This window comes from Oryctolagus cuniculus (genome assembly GCF_964237555.1).
Source record: "Oryctolagus cuniculus chromosome 16 unlocalized genomic scaffold, mOryCun1.1 SUPER_16_unloc_1, whole genome shotgun sequence".
NCBI classification, from domain to species: Eukaryota; Metazoa; Chordata; class Mammalia; order Lagomorpha; family Leporidae; genus Oryctolagus; species Oryctolagus cuniculus.
Genome location: NW_027208201.1, coordinates 2,826,282 through 2,849,588, shown reverse-complemented (window position 1 = coordinate 2,849,588; position 23,307 = coordinate 2,826,282). Strand labels below are relative to the sequence as shown.

Genomic DNA, 23,307 nt, shown 5'->3' with positions numbered 1-23,307 from the left:
CTCTTCCTTTCAAATAAAAAGCTAAATCTTTTAAAAATTCAATGAATCAATTCAAAGAAATAATATTTTGTCATGAACATAATGCATACGTACTATAATTTGGATGATGCTTTGAAACAGTATGCTAAGTGAAAAAGGGCCACCAAACCAGTCTGCACAGTGCAGGATTTCATTTGTATGGAACACTCAGCATTGTCAACTCCAGAAACACAAAGCAGAGGGTGGTTGTCTGATTGTGAAGAGCAGGAATTGAGTGACCACTGAATAAAGACGTTGATTTTGGGGATGACAGTATTTTAGAACTTGACAAAAATGATGGTTGCACAAAACAGTGAATGCCACGCATACAATTAGTACAATCTAAAATGGTTACTCTTTTGTTGTATTAATTTCACCTCAAAAGTAAAAACCAATTTTTTAAGTCTGGAATTGGCAACAGAAAACCTAAAGGCAAAATAAATAAAAAGCAATAAGCAAATGGAATACAAGTTTGTATACTCTGCTACATATAAAAAATTGATGTGCAATAATTACAGCATTTAAAATTTGAAAGTGATACATAATTAAGGGGTTTGTGACAATGTTGTAAACATATGAAACATGATTTATTTATTTTTTTAAAATTTTATTTAATGAATATAAATTTCCAAAGTACAGAATATGGATTACAATGTCTTCCCCCCATAACATCCCTCCAACCTGCAACCCTCCCCTTATCCACTCCCTCTCCCCTTCCATTCACATCAAGATTCATTTTCAATTCTTTTTATATACAGAAGATCAGTTTAGCATACATTAAGTAAAGATTTCAACAGTTTGCTCTCACATAGAAACACAAAGTGAAAAACACTGTTTGAGTACTCGTTATAGCATTACATCTCAATGTACAGCACACTAAGGACAAAGATCCTACATGAGGAGTAAGTGCACAGTGACTCCTGTTGTTGACCTAACAATTCCACACTCTTGTTTATGGCATCAGTAATCACCCGAGGCTCTTATCATGAGCTGGCAAGGCTATTTATTTGCAAGTCAGAGTTACACAGAGAGAGGAGAGGCAGAGAGAGAGAGAGAGAGGTCTGCCATCTGATGGTTCACTCCCCAATTGGCCACAATGGCTAGAGCTGTGCTGATCCAAAGCCAAGAGCCAGGAGCTTCTTCTGGGTCTCCCACATGGGGGCAAGGGCCCAAGGACTTGGGCCATCTTCTGCTTACTCAGGCTGTAGCAGAGAGCTGGATTGGAAGTGGAGCAGCTAGGTTTTGAACTGGTGCCCCTATGGAATGTCAGCACTTCAGGCCAGGGCATTAACCCGCTGCACCACAGCACTGGCTGTCCTTGATATTCTGTAAATTGTCATATTCCTGATGGTTTCTCAATCAGGGGCTTCAGTATTGCAAAAATGAATCCAAGAGATTGCTTTTAGAGACATAAGTAAATGAGATAGGTAGGTGTTTCAAATTTTGAAACTTTGCCTTGAAGTAGATGGTACATTGCAGGGTCTTCTTCAGTGGTGTCCTAAGTCACAGGTTCCAGCCTCATTGAAGGATTTAGTGCATTTATATGCAAGGATGTGGTATGCTGTGAGGACACAGCAAGAAGGTGCCATCTGTAAGATACCCTACACTGGACACTGCAGCAGGATCCTTGGTCTTGAATGATTGAGTCTCCAGAAACATGAGAAGTGATTTATGCTGTCATAAATTAACCAGCATAAGATAGGGCATTTGGGGCCAGTGCCATAGCTCACTAGGCTAATCTTCCACCTGTGGCTCCAGTACCCTGGGTTCTAGTCCCAGTTGTGGTGCCGGATTCTGTCCTGGTTGCTCCTCTTCCAGTCCAGCTCTCTGCTGTGGCCTGGGAAGCAAGTGGAGGATGACCCAAGTGCTTGGGCCCTGCACCTGCATGGGAAACCAGGAGGAAGCCCCTGGCCCCTGTCTTTGGATCGGTGCAGTGTGCTGGCCATAGTGGCCATTTGGGGAGTGAACCAACAGAAGGATGACTTTCTCTCTGTCTCTGTCTCTCTTTCACAAATTCTGTCCAAAATATAAATAAAAATGGAGGGCATTTGATGATTACAACAAAGTGTCCTGAGACAGTAGGTCTTTTGTTGTTGTTGTGGGAAAAAATAAGATCTCATGAATATAAAGAAGAAATAATAGTGTTGTGTCTTAGCCATAATTTAGATGAGTGATATTAATCAGGAATCATTCCCTATACATTGTCCTGATACATGCTTCCCACAGCTTATTCGGTGTGGTTTTGTGGAAGTTGGGGAACATAACACTAAGCACTGCTGAATCTGGTCTGGTGCATTTTTCCTGTCTTAGCAGATATGGATCAATGAGTGAAGTGTCCAGAGCAGCAGTATGCCAACACAGAGGGAGAACGCTGCCTGCACAAAGCTGTGTCCTTCCTGGCTTATGATGACCCCTTAGGAATGACCCTGGTCTGCACAGCTGTGTGCTTCTCTGTCCTCACTGCTGTGGTTCTTGGTGTCTTTGTGAAGCACCGAGACACTCCGATAGTCAAGGCCAACAATCGTTGTCTCAGCTACATGCTGCTCATTGCCCTCATCTTCTGCTTCCTCTGTTCCTTACTGTTCATTGGTCGTCCCAGTACAGCCACCTGTGTCCTCCAGCAGACCACGTTTGGAGTGGTGTCCACCATGGCTGTTTCCATGGTCCTGGCCAAAACTATCACTGTGGTTCTGGCCTTCAAGGTCACTGCCCCAGGGAGAAGGATGAGACACTGGCTGATAGCAGGGGTACCTAACTCCATTATTCCCATCTGCTCCCTGATCCAACTGGTTCTTTGTGGCATCTGGTTGGGGACCTCTCCTCCATTTATTGACACAGATGCACACTCTGAGCATGGCCACATCATCCTGGTGTGCAAGAAGGTCTCAGTCATTTCCTTCTACTGTGTCCTGGGTTACCTGGGTTCCTTGGCCCTGGCGAGCTTCACTGTGGCTTTCCTAGCCAGGAATCTACCTGACATGTTCAATGAAGCCAAATTCCTGACATTCAACATGCTGGTGTTCATCAGTGTTTGGGTGACCTTCCTGCCTGTTTACCACAGCACTAAAAGGAAGGTCATGGTGGCTGTGGAGGTCTTCTCCATCTTGGCCTCCAGTGCAGGGCTCCTGGGTGGCATCTTTGTCCCCAAGTGCTACATTATTCTCTTCAGACCTGAGAAGAACTCTTTAAAAGGATTAAAGGATACAGTAGATTCCAAGGGAAATAGCTGTTAAAGATTAGTTCATTAGTTCACATATTTAGGATTTCAGACCAAAATTGATAAAACTCTGATTTTGCATTCCAAGTTATAAAGTAATTGATTCAGCTTAACCACCTTATGAACAGCATTCACTTCTCTGTTAAAAAAAGGTTTGTTTATTATATATATATATATGTATGTATGTTCGTGTGTGTATATATATTGGACAGTGAGAGAGAGAGAGACAGAGAGAAAGGTCTTCCTTTGCCGTTGGTTCACCCTCCAATGGCCGCCGCGGCCGCCGCACTGCGGAGGGTTCACCGTGCTGATCCAAAGGCAGGAGCCAGGTACTTATCCTGGTCTCCCATGGGGTGCAGGACCCAAGGACTTGGGCCATCCTCCATTGCACTCCTGGGCCACAACAGAGAGCTGGCCTGGAAGAGGGGCAACCGGGACAGAAACGGGCGCCCCGACCGGGACTAGAACCAGGTTCCCCAGCGCAGCAAAGTGGAGGATTAGCCTATTGAGTTACGGCACCGGCCCCTGCTTCTTCTTAATCAACTTTATTTGTTTTATACAAGAATCAATTTGCTTATCCTGTTTATGTTTGGATTTTATTTTTCTATATTTATCATTTCTTATGTTCTCTTTTGTGTTTAATTTAGTGTTCTTTTTCTGGCACTCGATAAGTTCTTAGAAATGATAAGTTCAGCTTTTAATATACATTATACATAAATATATAAAATCTAGAATTATAAATTTCTTTGGAATTATAAATTTCACTCTAACTGGACACCAGATTTAATAAACAGTGTTTCTAAATGGAAATATACAGCTATCTTGTTCATTCTATAACCCATGAGTAGTTTAGTGGTGTATTTATAATTTCCAAGGCTATCGGAATTCAAGCTGGTGGATGATGCACTCTCCATCATTGCACATGGAACACATATGAACTTATGCCCAATGTGTACACATAAAGTGCCTTTACCCAAGTCAGTGATATGCAGACCATAACAGCAATCTCCTACATTTCTAATAAGCTGAGTTAATGCTACATCATTGTAATATTAAACAACACACAATCACAAAATCAATCTTAGAAAATCCCCACTCTATATAAGTGACTTCATGTTCCAAGCATGTGTAAGGAAGGGTAGGCTAAGCTATGATGTTTAGGTTGGGTGTAACAGATGGATTTTCAACTTTAAAAAAGAAATGATTTCAGTATAACACCATTAAATACCATAAGTCTGAAGCATTCCAAAGTGATAATTATGGAAAATCCAATATATAAATATTCAGTCCATTTCCCGTATCATCTCCCAACCTCATCCACATATTCTCTGTGTTTTACCAATTAAGCCTTTTTCTTAGGTTCTCTGCATGTTGTGTGAACCGGCAATTCTCCAAATTCAGCCACTTCTAATATTTCTACCAAGAATTTACTCCCCATTTAATTCATAATATTAATACTAACATCTATGGGATGAGATCCACAACATCACCTCAAAAATGCAGATACCACCACGTAATACACCCTATAGGCAAATCTGTTGTGCATACTTTCATTGCAGTCAATACTACTACTATGAATGCATATCTCTATTTTTTTTCTTACCTGTGAACTAAAGAAGAGCATGAAATACAATCTCCTCACTTGGAATATGGTATATCATAAGCATGTTTTACAGAGCAGTAATACATAGCAGTAAATCAAGCACAACCTTTATAAGTACCTGCTCCACTGAAAAACAGTGCCAGGTCCTGGGAAAATAAGGACTTGTAGTACTATGTCTTCAATGTGATCTAAATGTCATTTCACAGAAAATGAAAAGTAAATACATATGATACCTGTGTTCACTCCATGATGAAGATGGAATTAGGAGACTGAGCGGTGGTCAAGAGGAGTTTTATAAAGACACTAATGTCTGCTGTAAGTGTAAAATAATGCCTGAAAACACGTATGTCACTGAGTGAATGTTTAGACTACTGGTGAAGGCACACATGTCCCACATTTAAGTAATCTGGTTTGATTACCAGATATGGCTCCTGTTCCAGTTTCTGTCATTGAGGACCCTAGAAGGCAGGGGTGAAGACTAAAGTGGCAGGGTTCCTAACATACACATGAGAGCTCTGGATTCAGTTCTCAGCTCCTGATTCCAGGAATGGTCCAGCCCTGGCTTCTGTAGACATTTTGGAACTGGACCAGAAGATAGGAGATTTGTTTATATCTGCCTGTCTAGTTCAAGGCTGATGCAGACTAACATAATAGGGTAAATATTTATAATAATAATTTCATTATTAACTTACAAGTGGAGATCCTTGTCTCTGCAGTTCTCCTCTAGGCCCTTTCCACTTCCTTGGTCAGATGGGGGAGAATAAAGGAGAAATGAGGAATTTCTCCAAATAGGTACACTTACCTGTCTGATTGGAAATCTCATTCTCTTGGCATGGAGTACAATCAAAACAACAGGCAGCCTTTCCCTCTTGAGGGGTCTTCCTGAATCCAGGGCTACAACTCGCACTGCATATGGACTGGGGAGGCTGAGGACAATCAGATATGTGTTGGTCACTACTGAGAGTACCACCCATTCTTCTACCAACTAGGGTGTTTTACAATACTGAAATCAAAATAAACTTAACTTGCACATACATCTACATCCAATTTTATGGACTGAATGCCATGTGTATTGTATGCTGTGAAATGTATGAGAACTGAGAAATATTATTGAACAGCTGTGTTCCCTTCATATCCAACAGAAATACAGCAAGAAAAATCTCTTAGTTGGGAAAGTGAGTTGTTAAATGGCATAAATAGCCATTTACTGTGCTATGAGTAAAGAGAAACCTCCACAACATGATTAATCATTTGGGGCTAGTGATGTAGCATAGTAGGTTAAGCCTCCACCTGCAACATCAGCATCCAATATGGGTGCCAGTTCACATCCCTGCTACTCCTCTTCCAATCCAGCTCCTTGATAATGGCCTGGGAAAGCAGTGGAAGTTGGCCCAAGTCCTTGGGCCCCTGAACCTATGTGGGAAACCTGGAAGAAGCTCCTGGTTCTTGCCTTCAAATAGACCCAGCTCTGGCCATTGTGGCCATTTGGGAAGTGAACCAGTGGATGGAAGACCTCCCTCTGTCTCTCCCTCTTTCTATCTCTAACTCTGCTTCTCAAATAAATAAATCTTTTTAAAAGATATTTAAAAATATCTTATTATTTTGTTTACTAATCTTATTTATTTATTTGAAAGGCAGAGTTAGAGAGAGGCAGAGGCAGAGACAGGTCTTCCATCCACTGGTTCACTCCCCAGATGGCTGCAATGGCCAGAGCTATGCCGATCCAAAGCAAGGAGCTAGGAGAATCTTCCCAGTCTCGCACATGGGTGCAGGGGTCCAAGGACTTGGGACATCTTCTACTGCTTTCCCAGGCCATAACAGAGAGCTGGATCAGAAGTGGAGCAGCTGGGACTTGAACCAGCACCCATATGGAATGCTGGCACTACAGATGGCAGCTTTACCCACTATGCCACAACACTGGCCCCAATAAGTCATTTTTTAAAGATTAGCTATTTATTAGTAGTACAAAGAATTGTTATTAGTTACAACACACCTGTTCAATTTTTGTGGCCCACTCTATCAAATCTTCATATAAAGACAGGTGTTGACCATGTGGAGCATATGGAGAAAACTTCCCTACTTTCACCTTAATTCCAACACCATCTGGGAAATTCCAATAGTTGAGAATGTCATAGTCTCCATTCAATTTGTGTTCCTGATTGAAATTCACTGTGTCACCAGCAGGATTGTTAAGCTGGAGGTTCTTCAGAAAAGGGTGCAGCTAAAAGAGATGCATCATCTGATGATAAAGGGCATCCCAGGGTTCAGACACAAAGCCTAAATTACTGAAAGTCTCTTATCATCTGAAATGCCTTGCTGAAGGTTTCAACGTATTGCAGGCACACAAGGGAGACATAGAAATGAAAGACCACGGAAAACTAATCATAATGTGTCTAAAATATCAGTAAGAATCAACAGAAAACTCCCAAACATGCACACCTACACAGTAAGGAGGCTGACTGCTCAGACAAATCTCAGCTGTTGAGTCAAACCCACACCCTTTTCCTGCTGAAGTATCCAGAACATCAGTCTGCAAAGGAGGTTATCAGTGACTGAAGTTACTGCTTAGTTACATTATATGATAAGACTCAACATCTTTTATGAACTTAAAGAACTAATCCTCTTCCTGTTGGGAGGGAAGTACAGTTATCTTTTTAGAACTCTATGAAATATCTGAAATCTGTTCTCAGAAAAATTTTAAAAAGAACTTCACAGGAAACCTCTAGATTTCTCCTATGGAAAGCAGTAGAAGGGCAGGCTGTTGAGGCCTTATATAAAACAAAGCATCAGCCTAGATTCACAATGCCTTTCTGCTTGCCCACTTGGCTCCATGCTCTTGACAATCACTTAGACCCAAGTCTACATTTATGTCCTGGGCAATACATACAAGTCATATTCCCCAGTGCTTTTGGAGAAGGATTATAAATGATCTGGTTTGCTTAAAACATCTTGACAACAAGTGACAGTATGTACCATCCAATGGCAGAGCCATTACCTGCCAAGGAGAAAACACCAGTGCTTTTCCATTTCCTCCTGGTGACATTTCTACTCGTTGAAGAATCATCTCATGTATGGCATGAGCCACAGCATACACAGCATTGTATATATTGTAACTCTCTTCTGTCATGGTCATGTCAAAATGGTGCCAAAGCAATCATTCCAAGGATGCACTGGGTGGACAGTTCTCCAAAGCTTTACAGTCAAGTTTAGAAATTGAGCAATTAAAATATGGCAGCCAGAAGTCAGCAAGGAAAGGGTCCTCTTGGTATCTGGATGGATTGGATGTTCGGATAAAATCTGTGAAACCAGAAATTTCACCATGGTGATGTGAGAAAATGAGTGCCCATGGAATGAGTCAAGTAGGAAATGGTGATATCCCATTGTGAGGTGGTGACCCACACTTTCCACATCATTATATGTTCCCTCTTTCCAAAGACAGGCCTAAAAAAGATTCATTGTCACCAAAAATAACAACATTTGCTGATGATTTCATGATCTGCCAGTGATACAATGAGGTTCTTGAGTAATACAGCAACACAGTAACAGGGATCATTTTCAAAAAGGCTACAGAAACTCCATTCCTACACTTGATCTTAGCCAACTCCACTCTCAATTCTGAGAGAAGTTGCATACCTTTCTCATCATCTGAGATGGCCAGCCCCACCCATGTCCAACATAAATGAAGCATCAGAGACACCATGCCATGCACCAGAGTCATCTCCTTGGGAGCCATCTGATAGAGGGAAGGAAACTTGCCATTTTCACTCAGAATAGGATCAAAAGGGCCGAAAGTTAGCTAAAGCGAAAATAAAATATGAAGCAACATGAGGGACAGGGTTTCCAAAAATCATAATCTCCGTTCTGACAGGCATTAATCAAAAGATGGTCAGAGGGGGCTAGCGCTGTGGTGCAGCGGGTTAATGCGCTGGCCTGAAGTGCCAACACATATGGGCGCTGTGTCAAGACTTGGCTGCTCCACTTCCAATCCAGCTTTATGCTATGGCCCAGGATAGCAGCAGAAGATGGCCCATGTCCTTGGCCCCCTGCACTCACCAAGGAGATCAGAAGAAGCTCCTGGCTCCTAGCTTCAGATCAGTGCAGCTCTAGCCATTGCAGCCAATTGGGGAGTGAACCATTGGATGAAAGAATTTCTCTCTCTCTCTCTCTCTCTCTCTCTCTCTCATTCCCTGTCTCTCCCCTCTCTGTTTAACTCTGACTTGCAAATAAATAAATAAGTCTTTTTAAAAAGTTGGTCATAACTCTTTAATTAACAATTATTCTTAGGTATTTAAATTTAACTGAAACGTGATCCCTGTTAAATATAAGAGTGGGAATAAGAGAGGGAGGAAATGTACAATTTGGGGCATGCTCAATCAGACTTGCCCCAAATGGTAAAGTTAGAAATGTGCCAGGGGATTCCAATACAATCCCATCAAGGTGGCATGTACCAATGCCATCTCACTAGTTCAAGTGATCAGTTTCAGTTCACAAATCATCATAATGATAGGATTAAGAGTCAAAGGAATCACATAAACAGGACTAGTGTCTGCTAATACTAACTGATAGATTTAAAAAGGAGAGAACCATGCAACACGGGAAGCAGGATATACAGCTGACTCAGAATGGTAGATGTCCTAAACAGCACTCTGGCCTCAGAATCAGCCCTTAAGGCATTCATATTTGGCTGAAGAGCCCATGAGAGTATTTCAGGCATGGAAAGCCAAGACACTTTGGCAAAAAAAAAAAAAAAATCTCTGCGAGTGAGATCCCAGTAGAAAGAACGGGCCATCAAAGAAGAAGGTACCTTTCTCTGAAGGGAGGAGAGAACTTCCACATTGACTACGATCTTATCTAAATAATATCAGAGTCAGCAAACTCAAAAGGCTTCCATAGCCTTGGCAACTCATGACAAGAGCCTAGGGTGAATACTGATGCCATAAACAAGAGTGTCAATTTGTTAAGTCAAAAACAGGATTCACTGTGCACTTACTCCCCATGTAGGATTCTGTCCTTAATGTGTTGTACAATGTGAATTAATGGTGTTAATAGTACTCAAACAGTACTTTATAATTTGTATTTCTGTGTGGGTGCAAACTGTTGAAATCTTTACTTAATATATACTAAATTGATCTGTATATCAATACAATTGATAATGAGTCTTGATGTGAATGTAATGGGAGAGAAAGTGGGAGATGGGAGGGTTGCAGGTGGGAGGGAAGTTATGAGGGGGGGGAAGCCACTGTAATCCATAAGCTGTACTTTGGAAATTCATGTTTGTTAAATAAATGTAAGAAAAAAAAAAACTGGTCATAGGAAAAAAAAAGCAATCAATCATTTCTTTTTATATTTCTTTTTTTGGGGGGGGCATATTGGTTTTTATTAACATTTATAGCTGAACTAAAGTTACATGATCAAAATGCAATAGAATTCTTTCATTGGCAATAACTGGTTATATTGTATAATTTTTTAAAATTTAAAGATTAACCGTCATGTTCACAAATATTTTCTTTTTTTCAGATTACATTGATACATTTATCTTTTCAACTTTCATTTAACTAACAATTTCTTTTTCTAGTCATCCTCACTCCTTTAGAATATTCTAAGGAAAAATTAACAATGTAATAGTTCCAGGAAAAAACTCTGGCTTCTCTCTCTCTCTCTCTCTCTCTCTCTCTCTCTCTCTCTCTCTCTCTTCCTGTATTTCAAAAAGAAAATATGGCTTTTCCACCACTTTCCTGAGTATTTGCCCTTTGAGATTATGTACTTTAACAGATGCTTAAATCCAGTCTCCTCCTCTCACCCTTCGAAGCACCAGAGATTGGCATAGCCAAAAACAGCTCTCTCTCCTCATGACACCCCGCTCACCTGTGGAAACTTGTAGAGTCCCAGCAGTGTCCCAATTTGGGCAGAAGTTGCCCACGTTGTCCCTGTCAGTACCGCTGCGGAACTGCTCTCTCTTCCCTAAGTGTAATTCGGGATGCTCTCAACCATCCTTGAGAGCCAAAGGAAGGGAGTCTGTAACATCCTTCGATTACTGTGTAGGACACTGAAGACATCATATCCCAGAGACACGTTGGGTAGAAGATGTGGACTCCTGTTGATCTCTTCAGTGGTGAAGACCAAAGCCAGAACATGCTGATAGTTCTTAGACTCCAACATGCATACAGGGCACAGGAGTCCTTAGGGACAAGACTCCAATTGTGACTGGCCTCAAATCCAATTCAGTGACTTGTGTGGCCTGAAAGTTTCTAAGATTCTTTTCCAAATACATCATTTCTGAAGTTTTCAGTTTGGTGTTTGCCTTTAACTGCATCTTTGCTTTTATGTGGTCTATTTCTATATTTCTTTATATTCTGAGGTGAGTACATTAAATGCCTGCAGGTTTAGGGGTATAATTCCATTTCTTTTTACTTTAATACCATTTATTTTACTGACTCTCAAATTTTAAAGAGCTCAGAAAATTAGTGACTATTATTCAGAATAATCATAAGGGGAGAATACAACTTTCCAAGGGGAAGAAAACAACAGCAACTACTTCTTATGTGCAACATTTTAAACAGATTGGCAATGGTTCCAGAAAACACAGACACATCAGAACAGAACAGCAAATAGAGCTCGATCTCTGTGTTTATACAAAAGTTTCATACATCATTAAGGTAGAATTGAAAAAATAAGTCGAAAAATAAGAAATTATTCTAATAATAGTGAAAGTAAACTATCAGGAATGAAAAACTGAAGGAATAAACTTGTATTTGATGAGAAAATAAATTCTAGAGGCTCCAAACAGTTTATAATAAAGGCAAGTCCAGGAAAAAAAAAAAACTGGCAAAAAGGCAGAAAGTAGAGGACACAAGATTTTTGCATTTTACTCTTCTTTCAAGTTCGTGCTTGTTTCTACTGTAAAGATCCCACACTCAACAATATTTAAGATAAGCAGCAACTTCATAAGAACATTGCACAAAGTTCTTTAAAAGGGAAATAACACGTTAAAATTAAGATAAAAAGAGCAAGAAATCAAATAATATATGAAGACATGAGGTATACATATGATCAACCTATCTACACCTATCTATCCATAAAAATACTAACATTAACAATGAGAAACCATTTGTACATGGACAACCAGGAATAATTCCCTCTTTTAAAAGTAAACATGAGTGCTGGCGCCACAGCTCAATAAGCTAATCCTCCAACTGCGGTGCTAGCACACTAGGTTCTAGTCCCGGTTGGGGTGCTGGATTCTGTCCCGGTTGCTCCTCTTCCAGTCCATTTCTCAGCTGTGGCCGGGAGTGCATTGGAGGATGGCCCAAGTCCTTGAGCACTGCACCCATGTGTGAGACCAAGAGAAGCACCTGGCTCCTGGCTTCAGATCAGTGCACCAGCTGCAGCAGCCACTGGGGGGTGAACCAATGGAAAAGGAAGACCTTTCTCTCTGTCTCCCTCTCTCATTGTCCACTCTGCTTGTCAAAAAAAAAAAAGTAAACATGAGGGGCTGAAACTATGACATAACAGGTAAAGCAGCCATCTGCAGTGCCAGCGTCACATACAGTGCTGGTTCAAGTCCCGGCGGGTCCACTTCTGGTCTGGCTTTCTGCTATGGTGTGGAATAACAGCAGAAGATGGCCCAAGTCCTTCGGCCACTGCACACATGTGGAAGACCAGGCAGAAGCTCCAGGCTCCTGGCTTCAGATCAGACCAGCTTTGACCATTGCAGCCATTTCGGGAGTGAGGCAGCAGATGGAAGATCTCTTTCTCTCTCTGCCTCTGCCTCTCTGTAACTCTGCCTTTCTGATAAATAAATCTTTTAAAAAAGTAAACATGAAATGGTAATTCTCTTCTGTATAATTTTTGAAACAGGATATTTCCCTGGGTCAGGGCCAGGGCCAGGGCTAGGGGGTTCTTAGACTATATTCCTCTAACTGCTTTACAATATAGATAACTCTGACTGCAACCAGTGAAAATTGTTGCAGATTAATTAACTTGACTCAATTATTCTCCACAGTGTGTGTCAATTTTACTCTCTAAAAATATAAAATTCTAATTTATCCATGTATAATAAAGTAACTGAATATAAATAGCAATGTACTCAGCTAGTTTCCATCTCATCAATTCATTAGTTTTCAAAATATACTGTAGATCTCTTTGTTATAATCGATCTTCAATCAAAGATCTTTCTACTGGAGCAGGTGTTTATCAAAGCAATTAGGACAATATTGAGATACCCTCATCCCAAATTGGAGTGCCTCGGTTTCAGCTTGCTCTATCTACTTCAGTATCTAGTTTCCTTCTAAGGCACACGCTGGGTGGCAGTAGGTGTTGGCTCAAACATTTGGTTGCCTGCCACCCATGCCCATGGGAGACCTGGATGGAATTTCTGGTTCCTTCATTTGGCCTGGCCCAGATCTCACTGTGTTGGCAATTTGGGGAGTGAACCAGCAGATGGGTGATCTTCTTCTTTGTCTTTCTGCTTCTCATATAAAATACCTAATTATAGTGCTCCTAATTGTAGTACCACAAACTAGGAATCCAATTAGAAAACTTAGAAACACCCCAAAATTGGTAAGAAACTAAAATTATGCTAACTCTACAAAGTAAAATAATAATAGGTATAATATTCAAATATGAACATGTTTATATAAAATATTTATGGTATTTTGTAACACAAGGAAAATGAGCTGGGAGGAGTCAAGGTCAAATGATCCCACTTGTCATGTCTTCATATTTACATGAAGAAATAGAAAGCATAAGATCAGGGTGATGTGATGATTTTGTGGAACTGAGGCATTTACACTTAGGTAGGCCTCTTTCTCCAATAAAGACAAATTGAAAATTTCATTTCACAAAAGTATTGAACTAAAGACAAATATATTAATTCTGCACATGGAAACATCCTCCCTGTCAAAAAATCCTTCTGTTTCCCTATCTGAATTATAAGGTAACGCATTCTCATGGGCCCATAAAGGCTTCTAGCTATTGGATAACATGGTGTGAACAGGAGGACCTTGTGTAGCTTCAAATCTATGCACTTCAGGCATGGATAGGGCATCCAGCACATGGGTCTGGAGAGAAACACTGGCCCAGGCACCTTGGGCCCCTAAGCTGGGGACAGAGAAAATCAGGACAAGAAGAGCAGGAGGTTCACCGTGGCTATGATGAGAGACAACTGCCCTCTCCAGCACCCTAGGAAACCCTGCCTTCTGCCCTGGCCAAGATTCATTTCATCAACTTTGACTCAGCCTCCCCTGAATTGTTTTCATTTTACTATTTATTTCAATTAATATAAAGAGTACAGATTTAATATAGTTTATAGATAAAATTCTAATATGATACTTCTCACTTCCTCCCTCCCTCCCTCCCTTCCTCGCCATCCCTGTTGCTTTTCTTTTTAATTTTTGTCATAACATTTTAATTTATTGTACAGTACATGAGGTGTACATAACAGTTTCTATAGGGACATTAGGAATTGTACACTTGATGGAATCAGTCTCAAGATGCTGTGGAAAGAACACTTCTCTGTTCCTCTTAGAAATGAACTCATGCAAATTGTCATACTAAGGGGATTGGTTTGACCTCTGGCAGTGGTGGAGGGTCTAGATGACAGGGTAAGGTGTAGAGTGATTGCTCACTCAGACCCAAGCCCTACAAATGGGGAAAAACAAAGTATTCTGCCACCTCCTTTTAAAGGTGGAAACACAGTCTGCCGAGGGAGAGAGAGAATACATTATGGACAGATGCTAAAGAGAAGGGCACCAAGAGCACTATTCTATCTAGGATTGAAACATGCAAGAAGGGCATAGGGATCCTTAGTGAAATATCTCCAACTATGATTATTATCAACTCCAATGTGATAACCACTATAGAATGAATGTTCTGTGCAAATATGCATTGGCTGAAATGCTGCTCTTTAGTATGATCATATTTGATGTGGTTTCTGGGAGGTAAGTACAATTTTTTATGACTTACCTAACTACTTTCTTAGAAAGTTTCAATATGAGATTGTGCAGAGAGATTGTTACATCTCTCTAACTGGTGAAGATAGTGAGAATAGGAAAGGAAAAATGTCTCTCCTTGAGGCAGGAAATGTGTCTTTCACAGATGCCAACCTCGCGTATCTTAATCCTGGACTTCCCAGCCTCAGCAATTCTAAAAAATAAATTCCTGTTGTTAAGTCACAAAGTCATGGTATGTTGTTATATGGAAACTCTAGGTGACTAACACAACAATGAAATGGGGAAGAATGCAGGTTAATTTCATTTGTGTCAACAGCTGGCTCTCCCAAGTCCTTGCATTTTGTATCTGTAGCAAATGGCAGAAAGGCTCTGGAATACTTTTTCTAAATCCCATGAACCATGAGGAGAAGAAACTGACTTTCAAGGGAAAAGAAAAATGAATTAAATAGAAATCAGTCTTGTTTTTGCACATGTTCTACTCATGGCCAAAAATGGTTATTTATATTGGCACATCATCAAATGATTCCCCAAACAGCATACACATGAGCATGACTCAGGACAAGGTCATGGGATTGATGAACTCACCTGAAGGCTAAGGGGCCAGCAGAGGCAGGATATCTAAATGTGGAGATTGGTGGAGTGCAAGACTTGGCATTTATAACTCAAGCTTCCTCCTTATCAAAACTGAGCATCAGCTTCCCTCCTAAATCAGGAAACTAACTCAAGTTCAAAGCCTAAAGGAAGGAGAATCATGAAAATGCAGAACATATAGAAGATGTTGGAATCATTTATTGGGAGGATGTCAAGTACTATAGATCAAAAGCATGCCACAAGTGAAGTTTAATGGCTGCTATCTATTTTTATTTTTTTAACTTTTATTTAATAGATATAAATTTCCAAAGTACAACTTTTGCATCACAGTGCCCCCCCCTTCAACTTCCCTCCCATCTCCCACTCCCTCTCCCATCCCATTCACATCAAGATTCATTATCAATTATCTTTATATACAGATCAATTTAGTACATATTGAGTAGTTTTTAACAGTTTGCACCAACACAGAAACACAAAGTTTAAAGTACTGTTTGAGTACTAGTTATACCATTAATTCACATAGTAAAACACACTAAGGACAGAGATCCTACATGGGGAGTAAGTACACAGTGATTCCTGTTTTTGGCTTAACAATTGACACTCTTATTTATGATCAGTAATCACCCTAGGCTCTTGTAATGAGTTGCCAAGGCTATGGAAGCCTCTTGTGTTCACCAACTCCAATCTTATTTAGACAAGGTCATAGTCAAAGTGCAAGTTCTCTCCTCCCTTCAGAAAAAGGTACCTCCTTCTTTTAAGACCTGTTCTTTCCACTGGGATCTCACTCACAGAGATCTTTAATTTAGGTCTTTTTTGTTTTGCCTGAGTGTCTTGGCTTTCCATATCCATCAACAGCAGACTGGATAAAGAAATTATGGGACATGTACTCTATAGAATACTATACAGCAGTCAAAAAACAATGAAATCCGGACATTTGCAACAAGATGGAGGAATCTGGAAAACATGCTGAGTGAATTAAGCCAGTCACAAAGAGACACATATCATATGTTCTCCCTGATGGGGGATAACTAACATAGCACCAAAAAGGAAACCTGTTGAAGTGAAATGGACACTGTGAGAAACAGTGGCTTGATCAGCCCTTGTCCTAACTTTTGAGGAACAGCATACTGTTTTATTGCTATTATTATTTTGGTTCTACTTAATACCATTGGTTGAACTATTTAATTAACACAAATTTATTCTTAGGTATTTAAATTTAACTGAAAAGTGATCTCTGTTAAATATGAGTGGGAATAAGAGAGGGATGACATGTACAGTTTTGCACATGCTCAATCAGACTTGTCCCAAACAGTAGAGTTAGAATTGTGCCAGGGGATTCCATTTCAATCCCATCAAGGTGGCTGCTATCTATTTTTCTACGGAAATCTGAAAAGTATGGTCATATAAATAATTACTATTGGTAATAGTCTAACTCCAAATAGGTCTTATTCTCTGAATCTTTCCTCAAGACCTGCATGCAGATAGACTTGCAGGCCAAGAAAAAACACCACACATTTCTACAGGCACTGACAGAAAACTTCCTCAAGGAGGGAACGCAGATGCCCCTTGTATTTCAAGTGTCCCACGTATTCAGTCATGATGAACTGTCTACTGTATGTTGATGACCTGTTCATGCCCACTGTGTGCCAGACAGAAAAAGGCATCTTTCAATTATTGGGTACAGGATTTTATGTGTTTCCAACAAATCCAATTGTGCACTTGATTTTTCAAGCATCTTTGTATTACCTATGTTGTTTTCTGGGTGAGATAAGTTGAAAATACTCCTTCTTAGTAAAATATATTTTCTGGGGCTGGCGCTGTGTTGCAGTGGGCTAACACCCTGGCCTGAAGTGCTGGCATCCCATAAGGGCAGTGGTTTGAGATCCAGCTCCTCCACTTCTGATCTAGCTCTCAGCTATGGCCTGGGAAAGCAGCAGAACATGGCCCAAGTCCTTGGTTCCCTGCAACCGCATGGGAGACCTGAAAGAAGCTCTTGGATCCTGGCTTCAGAATGGTGCAGGTCCGGCCATTACAGCCAACTGGGGAGTGAACCATTGGATGGAAGAACTCTCTCTCTCTGTCTCTCTCTCTGTCTCTGCCTCTCCTCTCTCTGTGAAACTCTTTCATAAATAAATTAATATATTAATATTTTAAAAAAGAAAAAAATATTTTCTCATGTCTCTATTCTTCCTCTTCTCCTTTGTCATTTTCTAGTGCTTCTCTAATCCCTCTGCCCTCTTCATCTCCTCATCCTCATCCTCCACCTCCTCTTCTTTATAAAGCTATATATGATCTCTGCCAAACAGGCTTTTGCTGACAGTTTGCATGTGGATACATTACATAATTCCATCCTTTATCTCTTTGAACAGGTTATCAGTAGTAAGAGATATTCTGATGCTGGGAAATCTAACAGTTGGGAGTTTAGAGTCTAAAGCAGTTATTTTAAATTCACTGTTGTTTTATTCTGCTGTCATAAACAATGGTCTATTTTTCTTCCATGTGTCTAATAAGGCTGCTTTATAAGGTCCTTATTGAATGATATTTCACCTGTGAAGTACCTGTGTTCTTATCACGGTCTTTTCCTCCACTTAAGAACCATGTTGGTTTCTCCTGATCATGGGATGATCCCATGTTGAATGATTTCATGTTCTTCTTCAGACTCAGTGTTTATCTGGGATTCCACATTAATTTGCCCCAGCTTGATGGGGACCTACACACAAATCTTTTCCTATTTGGATGGCTCTTGGCATTTGTCTGTTGCTGGTTCATGCAAAAATGGACAAGTGTTAACAATCCACTTCCCTGCTTTCTGGGATTTTCTTCTCAAGAAAATTCAGCAAACTAATCAGAATAATATTGTTTGAAAGACCTTGATGTTTTGTTGTAGAAACTCTCATGCTTTATTTGAGAAGAAAGAGAAGGGAATTTAAGATCAATAAACTTGCATTTTTATTTAATGAGGAATAAGGGAAATCCAAAACACAAGGAAGCAGAATTGGGAGAGGCTCCTAGTCACCACATGTGGAGCTGAATGCCACAGCCACCCCCAGGTCTACCAGATAAGGCATCACAGAGTGCATCCCAGCAGTCTCCCTGTTTCAGTAAGTGTTCAAGGTGATTCTGAGGGTTGCAGAAACAAGGAAACAAACAAAACTACCCTCCTCTTAAAAAGTTGGCATCTCAGTGAGGTAAGACTTCCTATTCCAGAATTTAAAACTTCCATAATATACTGTTCAAGTAAGATATAAATTCCTGGCCCAAGGGATACAAGGTGCATTAGAATTATTTTACATTACAGGATTACTAGGTTTCACCAAAACAGTGGGGAAGAAACCAGAAGGACTCTCCCTCCTCACAATTCTCCAGGAGAACCCTCAGAGTCACCAACCCAGTGCCTCTCCAGGTCTCACAACCTGGCACAGAGCCTGGAAAGGCCTGTTGAGCTGCAGAGCAGTGAGGAGCCAACAGGGGGCAGTGGCAGGAACACACTTTGCTCCTCTGCAGCTTGGCCCTCGGGGGTCGCACACATAAAGACCCATAACCTCATATTCTGCACCAAAAGAGCAAGGTGGGTTGGGGCCTTTTCTCATTCCTCGTGACACATGACCCATATTCCTGTACAGGACATGGTTCTTGCCTCTGTCCTCTCATGAGAAACTTGTGCTCACAGTGCTGAGCCTCCTGACTTTGGCTGCAGATCAATGTGGGGGTATTCATTATGGCTGATGTGTGGCTCCCTGCAAATTTCAGGTGTTACTCTGGAGGAGCTGACTTGAGAGGTTCTACAAGAAAGAGCCCTATACCCACCCCAAATCACCTCAGTTGCATCACTGAATTTTTGCAGGAATGTTCAAATCCATCCTCGGCCTCAGGCTCCCTCTAGTGTTGTGGTCGGTATTGACCTGACTGAAAGGAAAGGAGACCTGGGCATAATAGCAAGTAGACAGCTCCAAGTCAAGACTGGGTGAACTGAAACATCCATGTAATGGAAGCGATCTCCATGGGAACACCAGATGGCCCTGCAGAAATAAACATGTGTGTGTACAGGAAGTCTGAAAGACTATTTAGATAGGAGCGGCCTCTGAGCAATGGGATTGCAGTTGGTTTTCCTTTCTCCTTTACAAGTGCTTAGATTTATTTGCCTTAAGGACACTATGGAACAGTAACTGAAAACAGGCCAATTTCACATTGAATTTAAAACTGAATGCCAACGTGTTTCATTTTAATGAAATAAACAAGCCTATCATACAATAGACAACTCATGAAAGGTAAGTCAGCATGGAATATGCTACTCAGAAAATACATAAACATATGATCTAGCTATGGATGATAGAATTATAATGAGATATCATTGGCACATTAACTCGGGAATTAGTTTTTACATGCAAAAATATAGAATTTCAATTCCAGTGACCTTGCCTTTACACACACACACATACACACACAATTGTAAAATGCAAGGACTCAGATACCAATTGACTTGGATATTAGAAAACACACATGCTAATGGCTATTCATACACAATTGAGTATGACTCAGGAAGTGTTGCTATGTTCTGAGACAGCCACATAAAGTTATGATAACTCCCACTAAAGTGCTTCTCAGACTATAACTGCTGAAGACACTGATGGAGGTTTTGGGGAGAAAGAAGTAATTCTAAGAAAAACTGATAACTGTACTGGAGAGGATGGGGACATTTAATTTAAGAAACCTCTATTGGGGTAAAGGCTATCAGAAGATGATTAGAATCCACGTGATCTGGTGCTTCTCCACTTATCTTTAAGAATAATGGAAACTGGCGCTGGGCTGTGGTATAGTATGTTAAGTTCCCACCTTGAGTGCTGGCATCCCACATTTCGTAGGCTCAAGTCCCACCTGTTCTACACCAAGAACCCTGTAAGGGCGAAAGGAACACAACAACCTCAAAAAAAAAAAAAAAAAAAACTAAACATCCAGTTAAGTAATGGGAAACACCTTCATCATGCATTTTTCAAAAAGAAGAAATTGAAAAGGCCAAAGTCACTTAAAAATTCTCAGGACTACTAGCCATTAGGGAAATGAAATCAAAACCACCATCAAGTTTCACCTTAGCCATCAGAATGGCTCTCATACAGAAATCAACTAACAACCTATTCTGCAGAGGACTCAGGAAAAAAGGTAGGATAATCCACATTTGGTGAAAATGTAAACTGATGCAGTCATTGTGGAATACAGTATGGAAATTTCTGAGAAAGAAAATAGATCTGCCATGAAACCAAGCCAACTGACTCCTAGAAAGTTACCCAAACTAAATGAAATCAGCATGAAAAGGGGTCATCTGCACCCCCAAGTTCATTGCAGCTCAATTCAAAATAGCTAAGATATGGAATCAACCCAGATATTCATCAACTGATGACTGGATAAAGAAATCCTTGATCAGCATAGCCCTGACTGTTAATGAACAACTTAATACATTATCCCTCTTAGTAGTTTTTTTGTCTGTTCTACTTAATATGACTGGTTTAATTCTGTAATTAATACACAGTTATTCTTAAGTGTTAAAAATTAACTGAAATGTGATCCCTGTTAAACATAAGAGTGGTAATAAGAGAGGAAAGAGATGTACAATTTGGGACATACTCAAGCTGACTTCCCCCAAATGGTAGAGTTAGAAACATACCAGGGGACTCTAATTTAATCCCATCGAGGTGGCATGTCCCAATGCCATCTCACTAGTCCAAGTGATCAATTTCAGTTCACAATTGATCATAATGAAAGGACTAAGAGTCAAAGGGAGTACATAAACAAGTCTAGTATCTGCTAATACTAACCGATAGAATAAATAAAGGGGAGAGTGATCCAACATGGGAAGTGAGATACTCAGCAGACTCATAGAATGGCAGATGTCCTAAATAGCACTCTGGCCTCAGAATCAGCCCTAAAGGCATTCGGAGCTGGCTGAAAAGCCCATGAGAGTATTTCAGGCATGGAAAGCGAGACACTCTGGCAAAAAAAAAAACACACACACACAAAAACAAACAAACAAAAACACCTAAATGAAAGATCTCTGTGAGTGAGATCCCAGTGGAAAGAACAGTTCTTCAAAGAAGGAGGTACCTTTCTCTGAAGGGAGGAGAGAACCTCCACTTTGACTAAGACCTTGTCTAAACAAGATAAGAGTCGGAGAAATCAAGGGGCTTCCATAGCCTTGGAAACTCATGACTGGTGCATAGGGAGATTACTGATGCCATAAACAGGAGTGTTAATTTGTAAAGTCAACAACAGGAGTCACTGTGCACTTACTCCTCATGTAGGATCTCTGTCCATAATGTGTTGTACATTGAGACTTAATGCTATAACGAGTACTCATACAGTATATTTCACTTTGTGTTTCTATGGGGGTACAAACTGTTGAAATCTTTACTTAATGTATACTAAACTGATCTTCTGTAAAAAAAAGGAATTATCAATTCTCAACTTGACTCTCACTGGGATCAAACATGACAATAGGTCTGATCTGATTTCATCATCATTTAAAAAATCATCTATTCCAAGGAGTGGGATGGCTGGGTCGAATGGTAGGGTTATATTCAGGTTTCTGAGGAATCTCCAGACTGATTTCCATAGTGGCTTGACCAGTTTGCATTTCCACCAACAGTGGGTTAGTGTCCCTTTTTCCCCACATCCTCGCCAGCATCTGTTGTTGGTAGATTTCTGTATGTGAGCCATTCTAACCGGGGTGAGGTGAAACCTCATTGTGGTTTTGATTTGCATTTCCCTGATTGCTAGTGACCTTGAACATTTTTTCATGTGCCTGTTGGCCATTTGGATTTCCTCTTTTGAAAAATGTCTATTGAAGTCCTTGGCCCATCTCTTAAGTGGGTTGTTGGTTTTGTTTTTGTGGAGTTTCTTGATCTCTTTGTAGATTCTGGTTATTAACCCTTTATCTGTTGCATAGTTTGCAAATATTTTTTCCCATTCTGTCGGTTGTCTCTTCACTCTCCTGACTGTTTCTTTTGCAGTACAGAAACTTCTCAATTTGATGCAATCCCAATAGTTGATTTTGGCTTTGACTGTCTGTGCCTCCCGGGTCTTTTCCAGAAATTCTTTGCCTGTGCCAATATCTTGAAGGGTTTCTCCAATGTTCTCTAATAACTTAATGGTGTCAGGACGAAGATTTAGGTCTTTAATCCACGTTGAGTGGATTTTTGTGTAAGGTGTAAGGTAGGGGTCTTGCTTCATGATTCTGCACGTGGAAATCCAGTTTTCCCAGCACCATTTATTGAATAGACTGTCCTTGCTCCAGGAATTAGTTTTAGATCCTTGATCAAATATAAGTTGGCTGTAGATGTTTGGGTTGATTTCTGGTGTTTCAATTCTGTTCCATTGGTCTATCCATCTGTTTCTGTACCAGTACCATGCTGTTTTGATTACAACCCTACCGTTCGACCCAGCCATCCCACTCCTTGGAATTTACCCAAAGGAGTTTAAATTGATAAACAAAAAAGCGGTCTGCACCCTAATGTTTATTGCAGCACAATTCACAATAGCCAAGACCTGGAACCAACCTAAATGCCCATCAACGGTAGACTGGATAAAGAAATTATGGGATATGTATTCTTTAGAGTACTATACCGCAGTAAGAAACAACGAAATCCAGTCATTTGCAACAAAATGGAGGAATCTGGAACACATCATGCTGAGTGAAGTAAGCCAGTCCCAAAGGGACAAATACCATATGTTCTCCCTGATCGGTGACAACTGACTCAACACCAAAAAGGAAACCTCCTGAAGTGAAATGGACACTATGAGAAATGGTGACTTGATCAGCATAGCTCTGACTGCTAATGGACAACTTAATACATTATCCCTCATAGTATTTTTTTTTTGTCTGTTCTACTTAATATGACTGGTTTAATTCTGTAATTATCACACAGTTATTCTTAAGT

The 23,307-nt window shown here is 40.4% G+C and overlaps 1 pseudogene; it reads right to left on the bottom strand.

The window, feature by feature from the left end:
• The window catches only part of LOC127489058 (vomeronasal type-2 receptor 116-like), a 106,453-nt pseudogene that overhangs the window by 78,979 nt on the left and 4,167 nt on the right, over positions 1-23,307 (bottom strand).